The sequence below is a fragment of the Leptopilina heterotoma genome, unplaced genomic scaffold (genome assembly GCF_015476425.1).
Source record: "Leptopilina heterotoma isolate Lh14 unplaced genomic scaffold, ASM1547642v1 Lhet_46, whole genome shotgun sequence".
NCBI lineage: Eukaryota > Metazoa > Arthropoda > Insecta > Hymenoptera > Figitidae > Leptopilina > Leptopilina heterotoma.
The window spans coordinates 1,656,770-1,680,170 of record NW_025111092.1 but is presented as its reverse complement, the minus strand read 5'-3'; the positions used below and the strand labels follow the sequence as shown (position 1 = coordinate 1,680,170).

Sequence of the window (23,401 nt, the reverse complement as noted above, 5' to 3'; positions counted from 1 at the left end):
AGAAGGCATACTATCAACTTTTAGTACCAGTTTTATTTTTTAGTATTCCTCCTCCTAAACTATGGTAACTAAAAGAGGAAGAAAAAATCGGACAAGTGCGAGATAAACTCGTACTGAAACCGAGTGTTTCGTACAAGTACTGAACTTTTCATTTAATTGACAATTAATAATAATAATTAATATTCTTATAACTAATATTTATTTTTATGAAAATAAATTACAACTTTTTATATAATCTATATACGTATACTTTGTATTTAAAGTGGCAATGACTTGCAATAAATTCTATAAGGAAGATGGACGTATTTACTGCTATCGGAAAACCTTTGGATTCGAAATAGATTTACTGCATAAAATAGACGTCAATCTAAATCGTTCAATATCGTTTAAATACTCTATACGAATTTCACAATGCGCTTCGTGTTTACATTTCACCATAAGGCCAGTTAAAATTTAACTTTCAAATGACTCGAATTCATTTTCATGCTGATGTAACTATCTTTGCGCTAGTGAGAAAGCAAATAGAACTGATATTGCTATGCAATTTCATAAAGAAAGCCAATATTTAAAAATAATCATTTACTTCAAAAAAAAAAAAATTGGTCTCACTTTTGTTGATTTATTTCTATATACAATCTTCTTGTAATTTCTTATACGCGACAAAAAGAGAGCATTGATAATGAAAAAATAGTTTGATTTGATAAGTTTCAAATTTTTTTCAAGATTTTTAAAAACACTACAAATACATCTACCATTTAATTATAATTAATAATAAATGAATAAATAAATTATAAATGAAACAAACGTTCCACTCTTGCAGTAAAACAATGTCAGTAGAGTAAACATAATATGGTCAGATATGTGTTAAATTAATACTTTAAGTAAATTTGACCTTATTTCTCTTTTAAATTTGAATTTCAATTCGTGACATTTTATTTCTGTATTAATTGTATTATGCGCCTCTTCCTCGAGATCAATATGTAGTACCCCCAATTCACACCATATAAACATCACGTATTTAAAGTATGTTTCTTTTTGTATAACCTGACTTCATCTTATTAAATAAATTAAATGTATTAATAGAAAATAAGAAATATATAATAAAAAGAAAATCAGCACCTTTGCTAGGCGTTTAATTTTTCACATTTTCTTTTGTAATAACCTTACGTTATTAACAAAAACATAAAAGTGATAAAGAATACATTAATAAGCACCTCTGCTAGGTAAATATTATTTTAATATTTCAAATAAATAAATAAAGAAAAAAGAAAAAAAATTCCAAATTACAATTTTATTGTAATTTTAAAAATATTTCTGTTCGAAAAAACAGTATATTTATTCAAACCTATTTCTTTTTCTAGTAAAACTAAAGGAAATATAAGTAAAAAAGCAGAAAACAGGTAACGCAAAAAGAACTATTAAAAAAAGTTTGGGAGCCTCGAAAGCAAAAATTCCACAAGGTTTCATCTTTTGAGTAAATGTAAGCAAAATTTTTATTTTTCTAACAACGTTGCATTTTTTTGACACATGTTTAAAAATTAAATTTTTATATTTTAATTAGCAAATTTGATCTTAATTTATTTTTCATGACTTACAGTTGCTTGCAACACTTGAAACAGTCATAAAAGCATACACTGTTTATATGCGTACATTAATGGATATAAGTATCGAATGGCTAGTTTAACGGGAGCACTTGAAAATTGTTTTAAAGCTTACTACGCACTTAATGCACAGTATCCTGCAGAATGTCAACATGTTTGGTACTTTCTTGAAAAGTATATTTTCGACATAAGCAAAAATGATTCTAAGTCCAGTAAATTTTCCAGTGTTACGTCAACTTGATTGGATTTACAATCTGTTGCTGTGAATGAAAATAATTTTGAAACAACTATTCTTGATGATTCTCATGAAGAAAACGACTTAGATGATGAAGACCATTCTAGCATTTAATTTGACTTAAACTTTTCAAAAAACTTGTCCGGCCCTTTCAGTTATAAAAAAATCAGGAATATGACTCAATAAAAAACATGCAATTAAAAATTATGTTAAAAAATAACAATATAACAATAAGACATCTGGATTTCTCAAATTGTTGTAGACCCATGCAAAAAAAAAAATGAAAAAGGATTACACTTAAATTTTTATTATTTTTTAACAATTTGTTGTTTACATTTATTATTAATCACAAAATGTTGAAAAATAACCCATAATAAGTGATATTTTTTTACAAATTCTATAAAATATTTGAATTGGCCATCTCTCTCATGTGACCGTCTTCCATGAACTTACCCTATAGGAATATGATGGTGACTTAACTTACCTTATTCTAACCACATAAGTCGAATCAGGTTCTAGCAAAAAACTTAATAGTTTTTCTGGCCAATTTTACTACTTACATACCTCTAGCAAAGGTTTGTTGTGGAATAATTACGGACTTAATTTATAGACATTCAAGATTACTCCAGACTGATTCAGGATCCATAATTTCGCTCGGATTGATGTTAGATAATCTTTTGCTTCTCTTGATTCTCGTTTGATACTTTTTTGATACTCTTTTGTTTCTCTTCAACAGAGAATCAATTTTAGGACTGTGAGCCAATAAAATTAGTTTGAAAGTCGGCTATTATTATGGCGTTATTAACGATTACAATTTAAGAGTTAGTCATACTTGATCCCTTGTATAACTGTATGCTTATTCAAATGAAATAAATTAAAAATTTATGTGTTCTTTTTTCTTTCCAGGCCTTTTCATAACGTATACTTAAAAAAACTTGCAAAAAACTGTGAATCTACGTAACCATTGCATTGTTAATTATCAAATATTTTTTTCGAAAAATACTGAACAAATTTAGTAAAAATTATATAAAGAAGTTTAAAATATGATAACAATGTAGGGATATCTAAAAAATGTTGATATTCTCTGAAATTATTATAAAAATACTAAAACAGTTTTAACAAAAAAATTATTAGACAAGTTTTAACATGCAGCGATGACGTAGTGTTTCAACGATTATTATTAGAGAATCAATGGAGAATCATAGTTAAAATAAAAATTTCGAATAGAGAATTTCGAAGAGCAATCGAGAATAAATTTCTCTCGAGAATTGATTCTCTTTTGCTTTTCTAACATGCAGAAAGGGAAATATCCGACTAAAAGAGAATCAAAAGAGAAGCAAAATTACATACAATAACATTATCTTTTGATTCTCCTGATTCTCGAAAGCTTACAGTTTGAGAGAAGCAAAAGAAAATCAAAACTTCGACTCGGCCACACTAATTCCAAATAGATGCGGACTAATGTCGAATTCTTTGCGTCAGATATCGTATTTGTTTCGGATTATACTTTTTAGTTGGATTAAATCCGGACTGTTGCAGACAATCTTCAGATTATTAACATACAGCTTTCAGATTGTTTCGTACTTGTTTCGGAATAGGATTTTGCCACACTTAATTTCAAATTGTTGCGGTCTAATATCAGATTTCTTGCTTACAGAGTTCGGATTGTACCGGACATTTTACGGATTAAATTTTTAACTAGATTAATCTCGGATTGTTGCGGACTGATTCCGTATTCTTTACATATAGATTTCGGATAATTCCGTACTCATTTCAAAAGAATTCTTCTTCGGTCATAAATTCGGATTGTTGCTGACTAATTACGGACTGAATTCGTAGACATTTAGGATTACTCCGGAGTGTTTTCGGATTCGGGTTTTCTTATTCGGATTAATATCAGACTAACGCGGATCAATTTCGGACATTTTTCGTGCAATTTTCAGTCTAATCCGTACTAATATGTCCGTATTTAATCCGGAATTAGTCCGAAATTTTTACCAGGGATATTGCCTCGTCAGATCGCTCTGGTGAGAGCCTGATATTTTAAATGCCATCGAATTGAACAGGCGTTAACAACTTTTCCCTGTTAGAGCCTTACAATTAGCAAGGCGAACTGACTATTACCCTACCATTCTCCAAGTCCAATTTCCGCACAGGATGTTATCGGGCCAACCATCTTCACCAATGGACGGTGAACCGATATCATTTGAAGCTGAGTCCAGAATGAGAGAGTCTGTGCACTGATGTTCATAGCTATAGGTATACTACAGCATGCTTTAGTATATAGCTATAGATATATGAACATCGGTGCGCACCCTCTCTCATTCTGGACTCAGCTTGTATAGTTATCTCAACCACTGGCTCGAGAATGTGGATTGACTTTGTAAAAGTTGTTCCACACTGAAAAACTATTGATAGAACAGTTGCGCTGTTGACTGTTGTGCAGCGCTACTTGACGTTGTAATGATATAATTTTTAGTTGCTGGGAATTCGTTCGCCGAATGGAGTCCGGGTACCTATAGTTTATAGTATAGTTTCTTTCAACTGATAAATTAGTGGCCTCAACAATTATTTAAATAAATATATTAGAATAACAATAACCGCTAATATGTGTCAAATAATAAAATATCAAAATATCGGTCGAAAACTTACTTTTAGCAATTTTTTTGCACACATATTACATACATCTCAAAAAATTTTCTAAGATGATCAACTAAATTTGCATCAAATTGTGAATAAATAATGTAATAAATTCAAGATTTTTAAAGAGTCATAGCTTTCGAGAAATCAGCTTTGTTACAACTCACCTCGGTCTCCCCTAATACGTGATGCTCAGTATTCAAGCGTTACGTAAATAGAACAAATTAATTTTGTGGGAATTCGGTCGGATGCGGAGAAACTTTTGGTTCTGTATCGATCTTCATACCTTGTGTTCAACTTCGGATTTTATATACCAAGCGCAGAAAGTCAACTTTTTATTATTTATTCCTCATTCAATAAAAATTTATAAAATTTATAAAATGTATTTCTCTTATTTCAGAGAAAACCCTTTTTTCCCTCTCAGAATTTTTACTCCTTTAATATAATTTTCATTTAAAAATGAAATTATCATTTTGAAATTAGAACAACAATGTAAAGAAGAAAACAATATTATCTTGAAAGTTTATAAGTTGATTTGACGAGAAGAATGACATACATCTTGAAAATGCATTTAAAATGGAAACAAACGTTTATATATTCAAACTATATTTGTCTCATGACGAGTTAACGAAATTTTCGTTACTTCCTGAAAATTAAAGCGCCACATAAATTACGTAATGCCATTCACTAACCATGACAGTCATCCTCTTTCAACTCAACTATATTTCTGCTTACTTGGAAACATTAGCGTAATAGTGTATCGCCAAACTTCGTTACATAAACTGCTTCTATAGTGCCGAACATGTCGAAAGTGTCTCAAGCACAACAAGAATTACAAGAGAAAATGTCACCAAAGTTCAAATAACTATATATTGATAAACGAAGAAGCATCACAGTGTTTTCCTATTGTTTCAGAGAAGAAGAAAACCCATTAGTTTTTACCATTTAGAAACAAAAAAGAAACTAATTTTGAAAATGTGAAAAAGAAAGTCATTACACAAAAAAAGAAACAATCAGTCTGTCTGCTCGCTTGTAAAATACTCCAAAATCTATTGCGTAATTTAAATTTAGCATTGGTAATTTCAAAAATGTTGTACATTTTAATTTAAGACTTCCTTTCTGCCTAAAAATAAATATTTCTTTTTACTTCATATGTTACCTTCAAAACCCGAAATTTGTTAATATCAGTATTGTCTGTAGTCAACATTAGAATTCACTAATGCCATTCAGCTAATTCTAGAACTGACTAAATTTTCTTCATTTTCCACATTTTACTATAGTAAAAACTAGAATTAACTGAAATAAACTTCATAGAATTATTTTCCTATTTTAATATTGCGTATAAATTCAATATTGCTTATATGCGGACAGTTAAATAACCACAAATTCTTCCATGAACATCGCCACTCAATGTTTCTAACCTCGCTGGGCGAGGTCCTGTCCAGTTACAGGAAATCTTCGGTGGGCATTGGTGTTTATACTTGTAAAAATTTAGAAAATTAAAAATAATTATCAAAGAGAGGCACACTGTAGGGATGTAAAACTTAATTTTTAACGTACCATAAAGCATGTACGAGGAAAAGCAATCTTTTCAAGGACAATTTTATGCACTGTGAAAATAGGGCATTACCCTTATTACAAACTGTGACATAAAGGCAGCAGCTTCAACACAAGGTCCAAGTCATACGTGACAAGCCTTTTACTACTACTACTACTGTAAAACAAAACTTCATATATCACAAACTACCAACACATTTAGTTTTTATCATTAAAATTACCGTTTTTCCCTCCTTACAATTATCCTTCATTAACTTTCACATGTAAATACAGCAGAAAAAACCATTCTGCCAATTCTTCGCAAATTACACTACACATACATTACATTACACGCATGTTAACTATACGTTAACATGCGATAAAAAATAAAAAAATACATTAAATGTTTGAAGTGCAAGTGCAAGATGAACTTAACTCACATATTAATACAAGACAATTCTATTTTATTTTTCAATTAAAGATAATGCTATTTCAAAATCCCATGCAACAAAATGACAACTAAAGTTAGCGTTCAATATAATTCCCTTTCGAAATATGTTTTATTAATTAAAACTATTAATTATTATATTAATTATTATTAACTATTAATTAATATATTCAAATACTTTTTATTAATCAATATATTAAATAAATTTTAATCGAATTTTCAATCATTTAACCTAGTCACAAAATAATCATGTTTTACAATTGAGGGGTTAGATGCTATAAGGGGATACGCGTGAAAGTAGAAAACTCCGCGTATAGTGAGACCGTGACTGTACGAGGCAACAACGAAAACTATGCGCGTCCCCTTATAGCATCCAACCCCTCAATTTCATAAAATAATTTCGTTCCTACAAATAAATATCGACTTACAAAATACCCTCACAGCACCGGGATATTCAGGATATCCCAGAGACGTCCTGGGGATATCGATTTGTTTTCGGAAGTTTGGATATCTCTGGGATATCCTAGGGACGTCCATGGATATCCAGAGGATAATCCAGGGATATCCAAACTTCCGAAAACAAATCGATATCCCCAGGACGTCTCTGGGATATCCTGAATATCCCGGTGCTGTGAGGGTACTTTTAATAAATTGGGAAATCATTTTAAAGAAAAGCACTTTCTGTACATAAAGAAACTTTTGTTTTTTAATTCGATTTTAATCATATTACATATAAAATAATTGTAAATGTAAATAAGAACATTCTTTTTTATTTTTAAAGTCTAGTTTATTGTTCATATTTTTTTCTGTTTGCTAATTATCTATTTAAATACTTTTATTTATTTACTATATATTTTTGAGTAAAGTCAAGCATCGTCACTTCGACAAAAAGTTCGAAATATTACATTTATTGTACTGAAATTTTGTATGAAATTGTAAAACATGACTATTTTGAGACCAGGTTAAATGAGTGAAAATTCGATTAAAATTTGTTGAATATATTGATTAATTAAAAGTATTTAAATATATTAATTGGAATGAAATAATTATAATTAATAACACATATTTCGAGAGGAAATTAAATTGAACGCTACCTTTATAGTTGTCATTTTGTTGCGCACTGGATTTTGAGATAGCATTATTTTGAACTGACGAATGAAATAGAATTGTCTGCTTTTATTAATATGTGAGTTAACTTCATCTCGCACTTGTTTTTGAGATAGATTTATACTGAACTGACGTTTGAAATAACATTATATCTCATCAGGAGGCGTCGAATTGGTCTTCTTTAGTAAATAAATAAAATTTTGACAAATCAATCCTAACCCATAAATCTAATAAATAATTATTCATACGAGACACAATATTAATGTTTTGCAAATAATGAAAACACTTTTGAGGAAAAGTTATAAATATTAATCCCTTGTCATAATTAAAATAAAAAATTTTTTTATTAGGGATTAAAATATCGTCTTTTTAAAATTAAACGCAATTTGACAAACATTTGAAAAATTCTTACCGCTCATGAGGATCGATACATCGACCTGACGCTCCGAAGCCTAAAACTATAAAACACCATAAAAACACTATAAAACAATATAAAATTTCTATTTAGCACAAAAAAAAAATTAATAAAAAATATTTTTGTGAAAATTTTTGTGTTTATTATTAACAAGAATTCCAAATCATTTCAATTATGATCTCTGGGTTGATTTAACAAATCCAAGCTTTGTCAAAACAACCCTGAAAAATTTAGTCTTTTAATAAAAAAATATTAATTTTTCATGAAACTACACAGAAAAAAGTGAGTGTTATTTTAACACTGAATTCGGTGTTAAAAGTGTCTGCATCAAACTTTAGCTCGGAAGTGTTATTTTAACACTGAAAATAAGGTAAATTTTCTATTATAGAAAATTTATCCTCACTAAAATTACCCTACCAAAATTTACCCGCATCAAAAACAACACTCGCTTTTCTCTGTGTAGATATCCAGAGGTTTTTGGGTTCGTTGATTACGAATCCGATGTCAGTTTTTCAAAATTCCAAATGGCGGATCCAATATGGCGGGGTTTTTGGGCATTTCTTTAATGCCTGTATCTATATACAGTTAGAATACTGTCAGTCATTTATACTGACATTTTGTAGAAATTTTCTTCTCAAAATGTTCTCTTTTATAAAAAAAATATCAGTTAATTAAACATTTTAGATGTTTTTTTATTTATTATAACTTTTTAGTAATTTAATTTGTAGCATTGTAAATTAAAAACTAAATTGATTACTATAATTAAATTTTTAATTAAAATTAACTACTACTTATAATATAATTTTTATAAGCAAATAATTCATTAATTTTTTATTTATTACAAATTATTATAAACATTTATTAACTAATTAATTAATAAAAAATTACAATTAAACTCTTAGTATAAAAAGTTTAAAAATCACATTATGAAAAAGTTTATTGAAAATATTGAAAAGTATATTGAACTATAATAGATTATAAAGGGCATTAATCAGATTATATTCAGTATGATCTTATTTTCTATAATCCTAATTGTATAATCTATTTTTCTCCGTGAAGTTAAGTTAATTTTTGTAAATTTTTTTTACCATCAAAACATTGCAAAGCAAAAATTTTGATAAAGTTTTTTGTCTCAATTTCATATCCCAATATAGTAAACTGTATGGAGCGATTTGAAATGTTCAATTTGAAAAAATGATTATTTCAATAAAGATATTACTAACAAAATGAACTTTTCCACAACCAGAAAACTCAGCAAATAAAAACGAATGTTTTCAAATGAATGGGTTACTTTTAATATATCGACTCAAAGTTATATTTTTCACGTGCAAGTTTGACCTAACTGACCAATCATTTATAGCTTGAGGGTAACTCACATAAAACTGTGGTGAAAAGCAACATGATAGACATTCTGATATTGATTAACTTGTTTTCATGCATGAACGCTTCTCTTCGTTAGAAAAACTACAAATATAACAATATATATGAAATCTTTTCAATGTATATTCTCAATAATTCAATTTTTCAACTAAAACCGAACCAAACTCTCATCTTAACTATTCACCACAAATACTAGATAATATATAAATATATTTATATAGAAAATTGTAGGCAATCTATAAACAATTGACGTATAACAAAACAGAGCATATTTCATGTATACAAATCTAATATTATTATAAACGAATAACGATCTTAAGCAAAATGTGGTTATACGAGGTTTTTACTCTCTAAATATGATTTAGAAAAATTTCACTGATTCCCAGCGATAAGTACATACCACAGATTCCAATTAGCTTATAATTATGCGCTAACGAATCAGTGAAATTTCACGCTTTTTTAGATTTAAAGAGTAATTTTCTCTTTCAAATAAAAAATATTTTACCATGAAATTTAAAAGTTATTTTATACTTTAAATCAGTAATTTTTTAAATATCGTTAATACACCATATTTTACTTGTAAACAAAACTAAATTATAAAATAATTAAATATCAGTAATGGTTTTATTTTACGCATTTTATATTAATAGAACATTCACTTTGTATGGAAATTAATCACTCAATAGAGAAAAACGCAATGTTCAAATTATAAACAAACATTAATGAAATGAAAAATAATTCTGTTGAAAATTTTTCTTCTATATATGCTGCGAAAATTGTAGTTGATTGAACGTTTGGTATGTTAAACCAATAGTCAATCAATATCAGTTTTTAACCTATATCGACTATACGGAATTACCATATTTTTGACCTATTATTTAAAACAATTGTTCACTGATTATTTCAAGGTGAAAAATACACAATAACTATACCATTAATATCGACAATTAAACAATTACGAAAAAAAGAATTTTTTTATTTTCAAAATAAACTTTCGAGAGGGGTATTTAATCTTTTGTTTAAAATAATTTTACTAATTGGCAAATATTACCGAATTAAACCGCAATGATGATCAATTATATTTTATTTTTTAACTGATAGTAGAAAAGTGAAATTAAACGAGTGAATACTTAACAAATCCACAAAAAAATCAACAAAGTAAAAATATATTTTTAGAAAAATAAAATTTTATATTTCTTGTAAGTTTCAAAATTATGTGTTATATTTAAAATTCCATTAATTTGTTAACAGAATATTTAATTAAGGGGAGGTACCACCCCCAACTTTGACTACTTTAAATCTTAATTATTAAAGAAGGTTATATTTGTTTTCTTGCACCATTTTTAACCCAAAAGCAGGATGGTAAAAAATTTGAAAATTAAATTTTTGAAGAGGTTAGAATTTTTATCTTTTAACTCGTTGCATATTTTTGCAAATCCATGCGAGAGGTTGTTTAAAACTATAAAATCTTAAAAAAAAAATTTACGCTAAAAAAATTGAAAATTGTAAGAGAAGATTTTTAATATTCAAATTTTAAAACTCTTGACATTTTTCCAAAGTCCTATACACCTATATAATCTTTTTGAAAGTATGTGTGTTTACAAAAATTCATGCGCTGAATGCGAAAATCATGTCGAATAACACATTTACTAGGTTAAAATTTTAACAGACACCTAAAATCACCTTTTTTTTGTTTTTATTTCGGTAAGTGTTTTATAATATTTACCTTGAAAATGAGTCAATCGACAAACATAACTGATTTTTGCAGTCAGCGCATAAATTTTTTTTAAGTAAACACATATTTCGAAAAAAAATTATTGATGTAGGGCTTTCGAAAAATGCCAAAAATTTAAAATTTTTAACATTCAAAATTAATCTTCTCTTACAATTTTCAACATTTTTTAACGTACATTTTTTTCTAAGCTTATTTTATAGTTTTAAACAATTTCTTGCATGGATTTGCAAAAATATGCAACGAGTTAAAAGTTAAAAATTCTAACCTCTTTAACCTTCGGAGAACACACCTCTTTTTTAGAACATTTTTCAATGCTCAACCAATTTTTAACTGTTCATCTGATCAACCTAAGGATTTTAAAAAAATATAGTTTAAACCCCATGTGTTCTCCGAGGGTTAAAAATTTAATTTTCAAATGTTTGCCCACCCTATATGGTTTTGGATTAAAAATGGTGCAAGAAAAAAAATATAATCTTCTTTGATAATTAAAATTTAAAGGTGTCAAAGTTGAGGGTGGCGCCTCCCCGTAACAATATAATGCCAATAAAAAGTAGATTAATTATTATAATTTCATTGTTAAAGATTAAATTATTTAAAGTCATGAAAAATGAAATGAAAAAACAAGATGTAGAAATGAATAATTAAATGATTATTAATTTATACTTCCGTTAACAATGAAATCCATAATAAATGTCTACTTTTTTATTCTAAAACCGTCCATCTTAAACTCCAGATAAGCGAAAAGTTACTACTTTTTTAAAATTTGTAGCTATTTTTATGAATTATGAATTATGAATTATGAATTACTATAGAATTTAACTGCTTAATTCACTAGTTTAAAGAATTAGAAATAAAAAATTCATTTACATGAAGGAAGTAAAAATTTTAATTAAGTATAGTAAAAGTAATGCTTCCTCTGGTAAAAATGACATTAAATTCACAGGGCAATTTGTATTGTCTGATATGAAAAATAAAATGAAGCTGCATTATTTTTCATTTCGTATTTAATTTACTGTTAAAATTATCAAAAGTATCTTTTCCTTGAAATATCGTAATTCTTTCAGTTGAACACTCAGCTGCATGCGCACATTTTAGGGGTGAGAGGGAGAGAGAGAGAGGGAGAGAAGAAGAGGCGTTAACCGCTGGAGCAATGTCCTCTTCTCCGAGTCGATCTGGGTAAGTCAAGGTCTAAACGGCAGACGTATCAGAAAGTAGCGAATGAGATAAACTACTTACGTTGCGCTCTCGGCGGGTGGGCACATTGCCCGCGGGCGTCGATGAGAAATAAGGACGATGAACGAGCTACCGGACCCCGGGCGTTTTATGCGGTGAACACGACTTGGTGCACCGAGTCGATTTACCCAGAGCTAACCCCCTTCGACCTCTTTGGCAGTTGGCGTCGCACATCCCCACGTCGTAATTGTCGTCGAAACTGCTACACACTACTGCATGGCCAGGCAACACCCCTTATTAATCCTCAACACAATGTCAATCCACCAGGGTGGCCTGCCACTAGTCTCCAATTCGAAGTTCTGCTTTAAAATCACACTCTTATCTCGCCAAATATACAACCATAAGCATCTCTGTTGCCGGCCGCAAAATCAACCTGCTTCTTATGCTATTCCACGCCAACAACTTTCCAGATTTTCGCTTCCTCATTCTTCTTCTACTTCTCTCAAGAGGCATAATAATTTCTCTACAAAAGAATTAATCTCCTTCTAGTCAGAAACAATCTCATTCAACCAATAATGAAGAAGAAAAATTAAATGTAAATTCACAATTAGTAAACACTTGAGAGCTCTATACGTTCTATACACCACACATGTAGAGTAAGACCGAGGTCATTGACTACTACCCTTTAAAACGGTAGCGCCCACCTTGCCGAAGACACACAAACCGGAGTCTAGCACCGGTACAACAACACCACAATACAACCACAGTTTCAAGAACAAAAAACTCTCTAACAATTTAGATCCTTATTAAGGTTCCAACTTATCTCGTCTGACACATGAATAATAGCAAATAACCGCATGGTTGTTGAAACAATTCTCGCACACTTCTCTCCAAACGAGAAATGGAAAAACTTATTATTCTTCAGCGAATTTTGATTCACTTTAGACGGTCCCCAATCGTCACTGTCATGTAATTATATAGAAAAGGGAGTCTCACGGGGCACTCCCAGGACATCTCGAACCGGTCCAACCGACGGACTAACCCTCCTTAGGTAGCGACGCAGCCCGTTTTGGGGGTGTTGTGCCGAGCCAAACCGTCGCGTCGTTTTCGCAGTTGGAGCCCCACCGCACGAACCACCTTGCGCCCCGGGAGCCAATACCAACCCATGTGGAAGCCTCGACGCGAGACGCTGGCGATGACTTGCGAACTCGTCCGAAAGCAACCGATTCAGTTCTATCCCCCGACCCACCCTTATTGCTAGACACCCGCAAACACCGCACCATGTGGCAGCACCGACAGGACACCGTTACGCCCGATATCGGCCGAGTGCCGCTCCTGCTAATACGAGAACCATGTGGCAACCTCGAGGCGGCGACATACGAGTCTTTCCGAAAATCAACGAGAGCCCTTCTCTCTTTTCATCTTCACTCTCCTGCACTCCCCTTTTCATCTCTATCCTTCTTCATCTCCTTCATACAATTGTTTTGCAGCCCCTCTCATCCAACCCCCCTACTCCAACGAATCCCAGTCGATACTGACACTGGCGGTGCGAGGTGGAGTCGTCAGAGGGTGTTGAACAGAGAGAGAGAGAGAGAGAGAGAGAGAGAGAGAGAGAGAGAAGATCTGACCGAACCAGACGAGATGAGATAAAACCAGACGGATAAGATGAAATGAGACCATACACTAGATAAAACGTAACATTTTACTCCACAATGACCCCTCTTTCTTAATCTTCCAAAAAATAAAAATGAGAATGTAAAAAATCACTTGTCCCAAAAAACTACCATAATCGATGAAAAACGATTCAGCGAGATCAATTGATTGAAACAACGCCCTCTTTATAAATTCAATCGTTTCCGGTCTAAATCTTTACATCACTCTAAAAATTCCTTCGCTGTCGACCTTGTTTTTCACGTACAAACATACACAGACACTAATACCAGAGGAAAAGTTTTGCCTCGCGCGATGCCAGACTGTTTAACCAAGCGTGCATTTCATCATGAAAACGATTTTCCCGACACAACGAAGACGATTACTTGCAAAAATAGTGTAATCGCGAAAAGTAGACAGGTAAAAGACATTTGAAAACATGCCCCGCTTCATCATATATATACAATTTTTTTTCTCTCGTTTTCTCTCAACGTGTTTATTAAACTAACAAACTGTTTATTCCTGAAAAGAAGTATGTTTATGCTTTTAAAATACGGTATTTATGGTTCAATAAATAAAAAAAATATTGGACATTATTAAGTTCAAGGTTATACGAGTTAACAAAGTAAATATTGATCAGAAGACAATTTTTAGGAAACCAAAATTTAGCGGACGGACAAACTTTACCAAAACTTACTCAAAATGATACAAAATTTTGTTATTTGTAGGGTTCAAGTTCGCAATGTTTTTGCCCTTTTGTGCCCCCGAGAAACTCAGCGATTGAATTTTGTTGAAACTTGTTACTCAGGGGTTTTTTGGGTCGCTGATTACGAATCTAAAGTCAGATTTTCAAAATTATGAAAATTCAAAATGGCGGATCCAATATGGCGACGCCTTTTTTTAAAAATTGCTCAAATTTGCATAAAACTTGTTACTCGGGGGTTTTCGGGGTTGCTGATTACGAATCTAAAGTCAGATTTTAAAAATTCCAAATGGGGACCTCGAAAACTTCCCTTATAATAAGTTTCAAGCGAATTTGGGCAGATTTAAAAAAAAATGTCTACTATTTTGAATTTTAAAAATTTTGAAAATCTAACTTTAGATTCGTAATCAGCAACCCCGAAAACCCCTGAGTAACAATTTTTAAGCAAATATGAGGAAATTTTGAAAACTTAGATTTCGCTATATTTTTATAAATGTTTTACCTATTGTTTATAATAATTGTAATTGTACTATGTAATTTTTATTTTTCTTTAGTAACGTTCGTGATTGAAACAAACTAAATAATTTGTTAATTGGTTCAAATTTATAAGAAAATTATGTCAAATTTTTTAAGTGGTCATATACATGTGTTCACAAATTATAAGAATTTAACTCTTATAGTTGATGATATAATTTTGAAATTCACTCATTCTTTTATTTGCAAGAATAAACAACAGAAAACGCTAAAAATAAACCGAAATAAAATTTTTTTTCACAAAGTTTTGTTTTTGCTGCAAATTATTTTTCATTTTAAATGTTTTCTGAATTCCAAAAAAACTCTTAAAATAAATTCTCATATTTCCATGTACTATGCTTAACAGTTAACAGTTCTTTAATCTTTCCATTTGAAACTACAAGTAAATTTCCAATATCTAAATCTTTGTATATCTATTTGGAGCATTCTCTATTATGCTAATACAACCCAAAAACTAAATGTTTTTGAAACAAGCAACATTGTCTAATTACAATTTTAAACTGTAATAAAAACGAAAATAATCACTATTGATCAATTATTAAATAATATTGTATAATTATTCTTAAAATAATGCATTTTAATAATTCATATGCTGCAAATAATTCAAATAATTTGCATCTTCTTCTAATAATTAGTGATATAAAATAAAATAGTTTTTATGAACTTTTATCTATTTGATAGTTTAAAAAATTATTTATATACTTCATGAGATTGAAGGAAATTACTGAAACAATATATTGAAAGTAATTGAAAATTCTGATAAATTAAATCACATCTCAATATTAACAATATTTCTTGATCAATATATATTTGAAATGTAGCTTGTATTCAATCGACCCTAAGAAGGATTACAAACAGATGGATACTATGGTTATATCCAATCTACATGTCAACCAGGAAATTAGATATCATCTCAGATTCCCGACGATCCATCAACAACTAATTTCATTATTGATTCCTAAAATGAAGTGCTGGTTTAACGAAGGGGTGGAAAACCTCAAGTAATTTTCTGACATTTTCCCACTTCCTGATTAGATTCAGAAACGAGGAAAACAAGTTCAATAATCTTCTTTAGATCCCTCAGTTGAAACTAACCTGAATACGAAAAATTATATTCATTAATTAATTTATATATTAGTATTTCTAATTTTGTTACTAACTTTTTTAATAAAAAAGTCATACACTGAGAAAAATGTTTATTCCAAGCAAATAAAATTCGATTGGGAGAACTAATCAATTTAGTTATGTTCAAACAACCAAATTTTTTATTTGAATGTTTTTTGTTAGCACTTTTAAGAAAAAGAGAAAACTTTTAATTTTTTTAATAAATGAATAATATTATAATTTATTAATAAATCCTAAATCAAAATAATTTAGCTCCACAGACAAGTTATTGTACTTGATTTACCTACTGCAAGTTTATACCAAGTTTCAATATTATCCATTCATGTTATTGTAGGAAATATAGTAAAAAACAAATTTTAAAACATGAATAAAACTTTTTAAAATTTTAATTTTCTATTCTATTTTTTCAAAAATAGCTTTAAACAAACAACTAATATTACGTTTTAAGCTTAAAACATTTATTTTTAAGGGACAATCGGAGATTTTTAATTCACACTTCAATCAAATTTTCACAAAAAAAATCAATATTGGCAATGGGTACTTCACTTTTTTGAAACTTAGTGTTTTAGTATATTGTGTAAGAGCAGAATAGAGAAAAAACATGTTGTTCATTTCATGGCCATTTAGCTACCTCAATATAATATATATACGAATTGTTTAATATTTTATTATAGAATAATTATTTTAAAGTGTTAAGATAAAATTTCAAAAAATACGAAATTTAAATTTTTTGGGAAAAATGGAAATATTGATTTATTTTATAAATATTGATAAAATATAACCTTTATATACCTATATATGAATCTATTCGTTTTTATGACAGGAATACAATTTTGACAATAATTAATTAAAATTTTATTAAAAAAAAAGGTAAACAAAAAATTAAAAAATTGTTTAAAATATTTTTTTTAGATATTTTTGAAAATCCTTTTGTCTGATTTAAGGTATTCGTCACCGTAATACATCTACCAAATTTTATCAAAATCCATCAAAACATGTAAGAGAAAATTTGACCACAAGAATTGGTGACATACATACACACACATTAATACAAACATTTGTTCCTCTTGACGAAATACATATACTACACATGAAAATTTGTAAAAAATAATTGATTCTAAGAAAAACGAAAATCGACATCTGCATAAAGCTTCCTATGACAGGAAGCAAAATTATTTTTAAATTTTCAAAATTTGGAATTTTACAAGGCATTAAAGTGTAAAGTAATTTTTAAAAAAAAAAATAACTGAGATGATTTAATCGATTTTGTTCATATTTATGTAACTAATAACTGTTATATCAACAATTTTAATAGTTCTATTAAAATTAAACAATTATAAAAAAAACAAAAAAAATTTGATGTCATTTTTTTAAGCATAGCACCCCTTCGATTTTTTGTAACTATGATATTTGAATTTTTTATCTTCTCCTGAATTTTTTGCAAAAAAAATTGATGGAGATTTTAAAACTAAACGAAATATCGAATTTTCTGTCCTACAGCGCACATACTTTGCATTTACGCGAATGCGTCACATCTGAGGTCAATGTGTCGCACGATTATTGTTTATTTCTGTTTGGTTAATCCTTCATATTATTTTGATTATTAAGTTGTTTATATAATTATTAACAAAATAAAAAATGAAATCAACAATTATTATTGTTATAATTTCATTTTGTAAATTTAAGCACCTTGTAATTAACATTGTGGAAGATAAACACTAAGTTACAAATGAGAATTATTTTATCTTTTATATGAAGTCTATATTGCACTTAAATTTGTAGTTTAGAACAATTATTTGAAATAATAAAATAGCTAGTCATGATAATTATTTGTCTTAAAATTTTCTAGACCATATTAATATTTTTTTAATAAAGTTCAAAGATCACTGATTATATGCCCGTTAATGATATCAACAATAATTTGGAAAAAAAAATTATCCTTTTAGATATAATACACCTCGAGATATTTATGAAAAAGTGATGTTTACATACACCACACACTGAATGTCATTTTTTTAAAATATGATTTTTGAGTTCCTGAGGTCAGGAAACATAAAGAAAAGTGAAAATATTGAGTTTGAAAATGCTCAGTAAATCAATGCTTCTATGAAGAAGCAAAATACGTGTCTTATTTTTATACATATTATGGGATAAGAAAAAAAAATCTACTTGAATTTAAAATATCGACTGTCAATTTTACTTACCTATATATATTTTATCAATATTGATAATATTATTATAGTAATAAATATTAAGAATATTATAAAAATAAATAAAAAAAATAAAGCAATATTGATTTTGAGAAAAAATATAAAATATTGCTTAAAAAAATCAGTACGAATAGCTCTATTCTATTATTTCAAAAAATTGTCTTTTAAAACGTGAAAAGTAACGAAATTATCTTAAAAAAATAATTTTCTCAAAATGTTTTTAATTAAGCGATCTGAGAAAACGGTGCTTATGACCAAAATGAATTTTTCGAGTAAAATGCGTTTAAAGTTTTTCATTAAAGTATCTTCGATTTCTGGAAACATTGCATATTAATAATTACCCAGTTTAAGACAATAAGGTTTTTAGAAGTCGACATCAATTTTTACAAAATTTTATTAAAAATAAACATTAAAATAAATTCAAATAAATTTTAAATTAAATTTCACAAAATTTTTTAAATAATATCGTAAAAAGCAAAAAAGTTAATATTTATTTTCTAAAAATTTGTTCTTTCTTAAGTAATAAGAATTCTACAGTTATTGTGCCCAAAAAAATCAATAGGGTAAAGTCCGGATAGATGCCCCCTTTCTCAGATTTCCAATATGAAAGAAACTATATTTATGTATTATTGGTTCTTTTTATACCTATTGGCCATAACAATTCTGCTATAAAGTTCCAGCCCGCTGGCACCCCGGGGTTATTAGTTATAATAATGTAAAAATTTCAGATTGCTAAAAATGTCAAAAAAATTACAAACCGCTGAACAAAATTCTTCAATAATTTAACACTCTATTCTAATGTCCGCCATATTGGATCCGCTATTCTGAATTCTGAAAATATTACATCATATTCGTAATCAGCGACCCCAAAAACCCCCAAGTAACGAATTTCAGGCAAATTGAATCAATTTTTAACAAAGTCAACCGCCATATTGGATCCGCCATTTTGAATTTTGAAAATCTGACCATTTTGTCATTTGTTTAACATTTTAATTATTTAATAGGTATAACATATTCAATAAAAAATCGAAGAGGTGCTTATGCTTAGAAAAATGAAATCAAAATTTTTTTTGACTTTTTATCGGTCAAATTTTGAAAAAAAATTTTGTTTTGAATGTACATATTAAAATTATTGGTATAACAATTATTAGTTACATAAATGTGAACAAAATCGATTGAAACGTCTCAAATTTATGCATTTTTGGACAAAAAAAGTTACTTTTAACTTTAATGCCCTGTAAAATTCCAAATTTTGAAAATTAAAAAAAAAAATTTTCCTCTTTCTTCTCTTACACAACACTACATTTACGCCAAGTTTTACAAAAATTGACAGGCCCATTGCCAAAATTGATTTTTTTGAGAAAATTTGCCAGCACTAAATCATTTTTCTCAGTGTAGCTTTGTACACAAAAAACAAAACAATTTTTGTATTTTTTTTTTATTTTTTAAATTTATTTAGAATAGTCATTTATTTAGTCGAAGGCATTTTACAGGACTGTTCAAGTGCCAAATCTGGAGATGATGAAACACTTAGTATCGAACCTCTTGAAAAGTCATGTTTTCATATATGCCAAGGAAATCTTGATGGCACGAGTCCAAACGGCAATTTTCCCGAAAAGTCAAAGGTCAAAATATAATTCTCATACTCTTGTGACAAATGCCGACTCCTCAAAAAAGCTGCCAATTAATATTTAAAGAACACAATTTTGAGAAATTTTTCTTGTGCCGAAACCACTTAAACTTAATGGATCAGTTCGTTTTTGGTTGTTTAAAAATATAATAATATTAAAGAGGACATAAAGAGGAAAATGAAATATTTAAGTAGCTGATCCCCTGTGGCGAAGAAGTGAACTGACATTTTGTTCGGAATTTAAATTCGGCCTCTATAAACCTGTATTAACTTCAGACTGTATAATCGTAGAATCCTTCATTTCTTCTTTCGTTCCCGAGGCTCTTCTTGTTGAACCTTTAATCTACTGGGTAGATCTGTCAATTCCAGGTTGTTACCGTGTGCGAGGGAGAATTTCTAACGAAACTCTTCTGAACCACTGAATCGATCTGAATTTTTCATCAATTCACCACTTGATGTTACTCTTAATGTCTACTACTATATATTTTATCACAAAAAAAAAGATGTTTGAAAAACTCCGTAAATGTTACTTTTCCTCTCATCTGGGTCAAACAATTTCTTAAAAATCAAAATTGTCCCTTAGTTCTTCGATTTTTAAAACTTGGAAAAATTTTACAGGAATACATGCAAATTCCAAAATCGATTTTCAAAATAGTACCCAGCAAACAGGTTTTATAATTGTTCTATCAAATCTAAAGAACGTTGTTCTAGAATTAAAATAAAATCAAGTATATGTAGCAATTATATATAACCAAAAGATAACAGTGTTCTAGAACATTTCCTAATATATTACATAACTTATATTTTTTTGTTCTAGAACTGTTCTCCCATATATTATTATGTTCCATAAGTGTTCTAGAACATTTCACAAATTTTCTAGAAATTTTGTACTCTTTTTGCTCTAGAATTGTGTTATAACAATATTATGACACATTTTTAGAACAGTATTCTCCTTTTGTTATAGAATAAATCAGGAAATTTTTCCTCAAATTGTTCTGTAAGAAATGTTCTATAACAGTTCTAAAACGCAAATTAATTCACAAATGTTCTAGAAATTTTGTTCCCTTTCTGTTCTAGAACTATGCTAAAGGACTTATATGTGACATTTCTTGAACGGAATTCTTATCTTATTCTAAAAAATATTAAGAACTTTGTTATAGAATTATAACATTATGTCAAATCTACAAATGAGCCGCAGAGTGTAATAATAATAGTTACGCTCGGACTTTTTTTTCAACCGCAATATCTACTTCGAGTTGCGTAGAAGTGGAAAAAATCTAGTCTCCTTATTGTCCAGATCTAGTCCCCACTGCGCAATTCGAAGTAGATATTCCGATTGGGAAAGACAGCCCGAGCGTAGCTGCTGTTATTGCACGCTGCGGCTCAAACATGTCGCAGTCACAAATGTATAGTTAAATGTTTGATCTTTTTTATCATATAGAACTACCTTATGAATTTTACCTTTTAAATTTAAAAAAAAAATTTTTTTAATTTTTAATTCATTACTCGAAAGTACACTTACTCACTGATAAAACCACAAATTTTTGTTCAATTTATGCAAAAACTCAATTAGTTAAAATTATTTTAATAAAAGGGTTCAAAAATCTTTATATAACAATAAATAATGTAAATAATTTAAATATTTTAAAAACACTCCATGAAAATATTACCAGATACTAGCACTTTAAAATACAAATATTTATTTCAAATTTTGCAACTTTGTAAAAATGAGTCTGTAAATAAAAAAAATCCGCATTATATTAAAGACAGTTGGGCCTTCAAAAATAAAAAAAAAATTATTGTTACTTTTCATAAGAATACGTAAATTTGAATTTTATTAATTGTTATTAACAATTGTCCAGCCTGAATTAGTAAGCAATCCTGCAGAGTTTTTTTGTCGCCCTCGCCCCAGATTATTCGTTAGTCTTGTTTTTTGAAAAAAAACTCCTTAACTTTTTCTTTAATTTTTTCCTTCACTATTTCCTTAATTTTAAAACAAATTCCCATTAGAATGCTTAGATTTGAATTTTGTCAATTGTTATTACCAATAGACAAATTGTTGATAATTTTTTTCTCTTCCAGACTGAATTAGTAAGCACAGTTTTTTCGTTTCTCACACCTAGATTATTTGTTATTCTTATTAGTCAAAAAAAGCTCTTTTTTAAATATTTTCCTCCACTGCATTTTTTTTCTTACTTTTTCAAAGAAATCCTTTTCGAACACTTAGATTTTACTACTGTCCATTGTTATTATCAATTGCCTTTTCCTTATCTTCTTACTAAACTTTGTACTTAACCTTTTACTAAAATTTTTACTAAACCATTTAATTAACTTTTTACTAAAATTTTTACTAAACCATTTAATTAACTTTTTACTTAACTATTTACTTAACTTTTTTGTAACTTTTTACTTAACTTTTTCCTAATCTTTTTTTAACTTTTTCGATTTTAAAACATTCCCCAAAAATTTTTGTATTTTCTCCTTGGATATAGTTTCAATGTACACAAACATTTATTATGGCAATCGATATTTTCCACTGTAAAAAATAGATGGCATACTATAAAATGCCATACTAACTTTTCACAAGATGATTTTATTTAAATTCTAGACTTTTGTTTAAGTTCCTTATATTGTTCTTTTAACGGTAATTATTATAAACAAAATTTACGAACTACCAATGGTTTCAGCTATTTCTCAGGTAGCCGCCAATATGTTTATGGAAGATTTAGAAACTATAATTTTCAAAAAATTTACTTTTAAAGTTTTGTTTTACTTTAGATATATTGATGATATTTTGATTTGTGCTCCAACCGATAAAATTCAAACAATTTTAAACACTTTTAATTCAGCAAATTCAAATCTAAAATTCACTATTGAACTACATTAACTTTGCATCTCCTCATCCGCTATCACAAAAAATGGGAGTTATATATTCCTTTGTTGATAGAGCAATCAAACTATCACATTCCCCTTATTATCTAGAAAATTTAAATTTTGTTAAGCAAAACTTTTTAGAAAACGGATTTCATCCTTTACTTTTGGATAAAAAAATTAGCTGCAGATATTATGAAATTTTAAACCCACTACATAAATTTAGTAAATTTAATGATAACGAATCAAAAAATACTTTTGTTTTTCCATACATGCAAAATTATGATTATAATATGTTATATAAAACTTTTAAAAAATCTAATACCACCTTAATTTTTTCAATAGTTTAGACTTTACAAAAAACCGTTTTTCCACATAACTTTAAAGATAATACTCCATTATTACAAA

The 23,401-nt window shown here is 28.7% G+C and overlaps 1 protein-coding gene across 1 annotated transcript in view; it reads right to left on the bottom strand.

Annotated features, from left to right (window-relative positions):
* Positions 1–13,955, bottom strand: part of LOC122507329 (acetylcholine receptor subunit alpha-like 1) — a 169,738-nt gene extending 155,783 nt beyond the window's left edge. Inside the window, exon 1 of the mRNA XM_043619991.1 lies at positions 12,334–13,955. The gene's annotated coding sequence lies outside the window, so the exon portion shown is untranslated. The remainder of the gene's footprint in view (positions 1–12,333) is intronic.
* Positions 13,956–23,401: the final 9,446 nt, after the last annotated feature.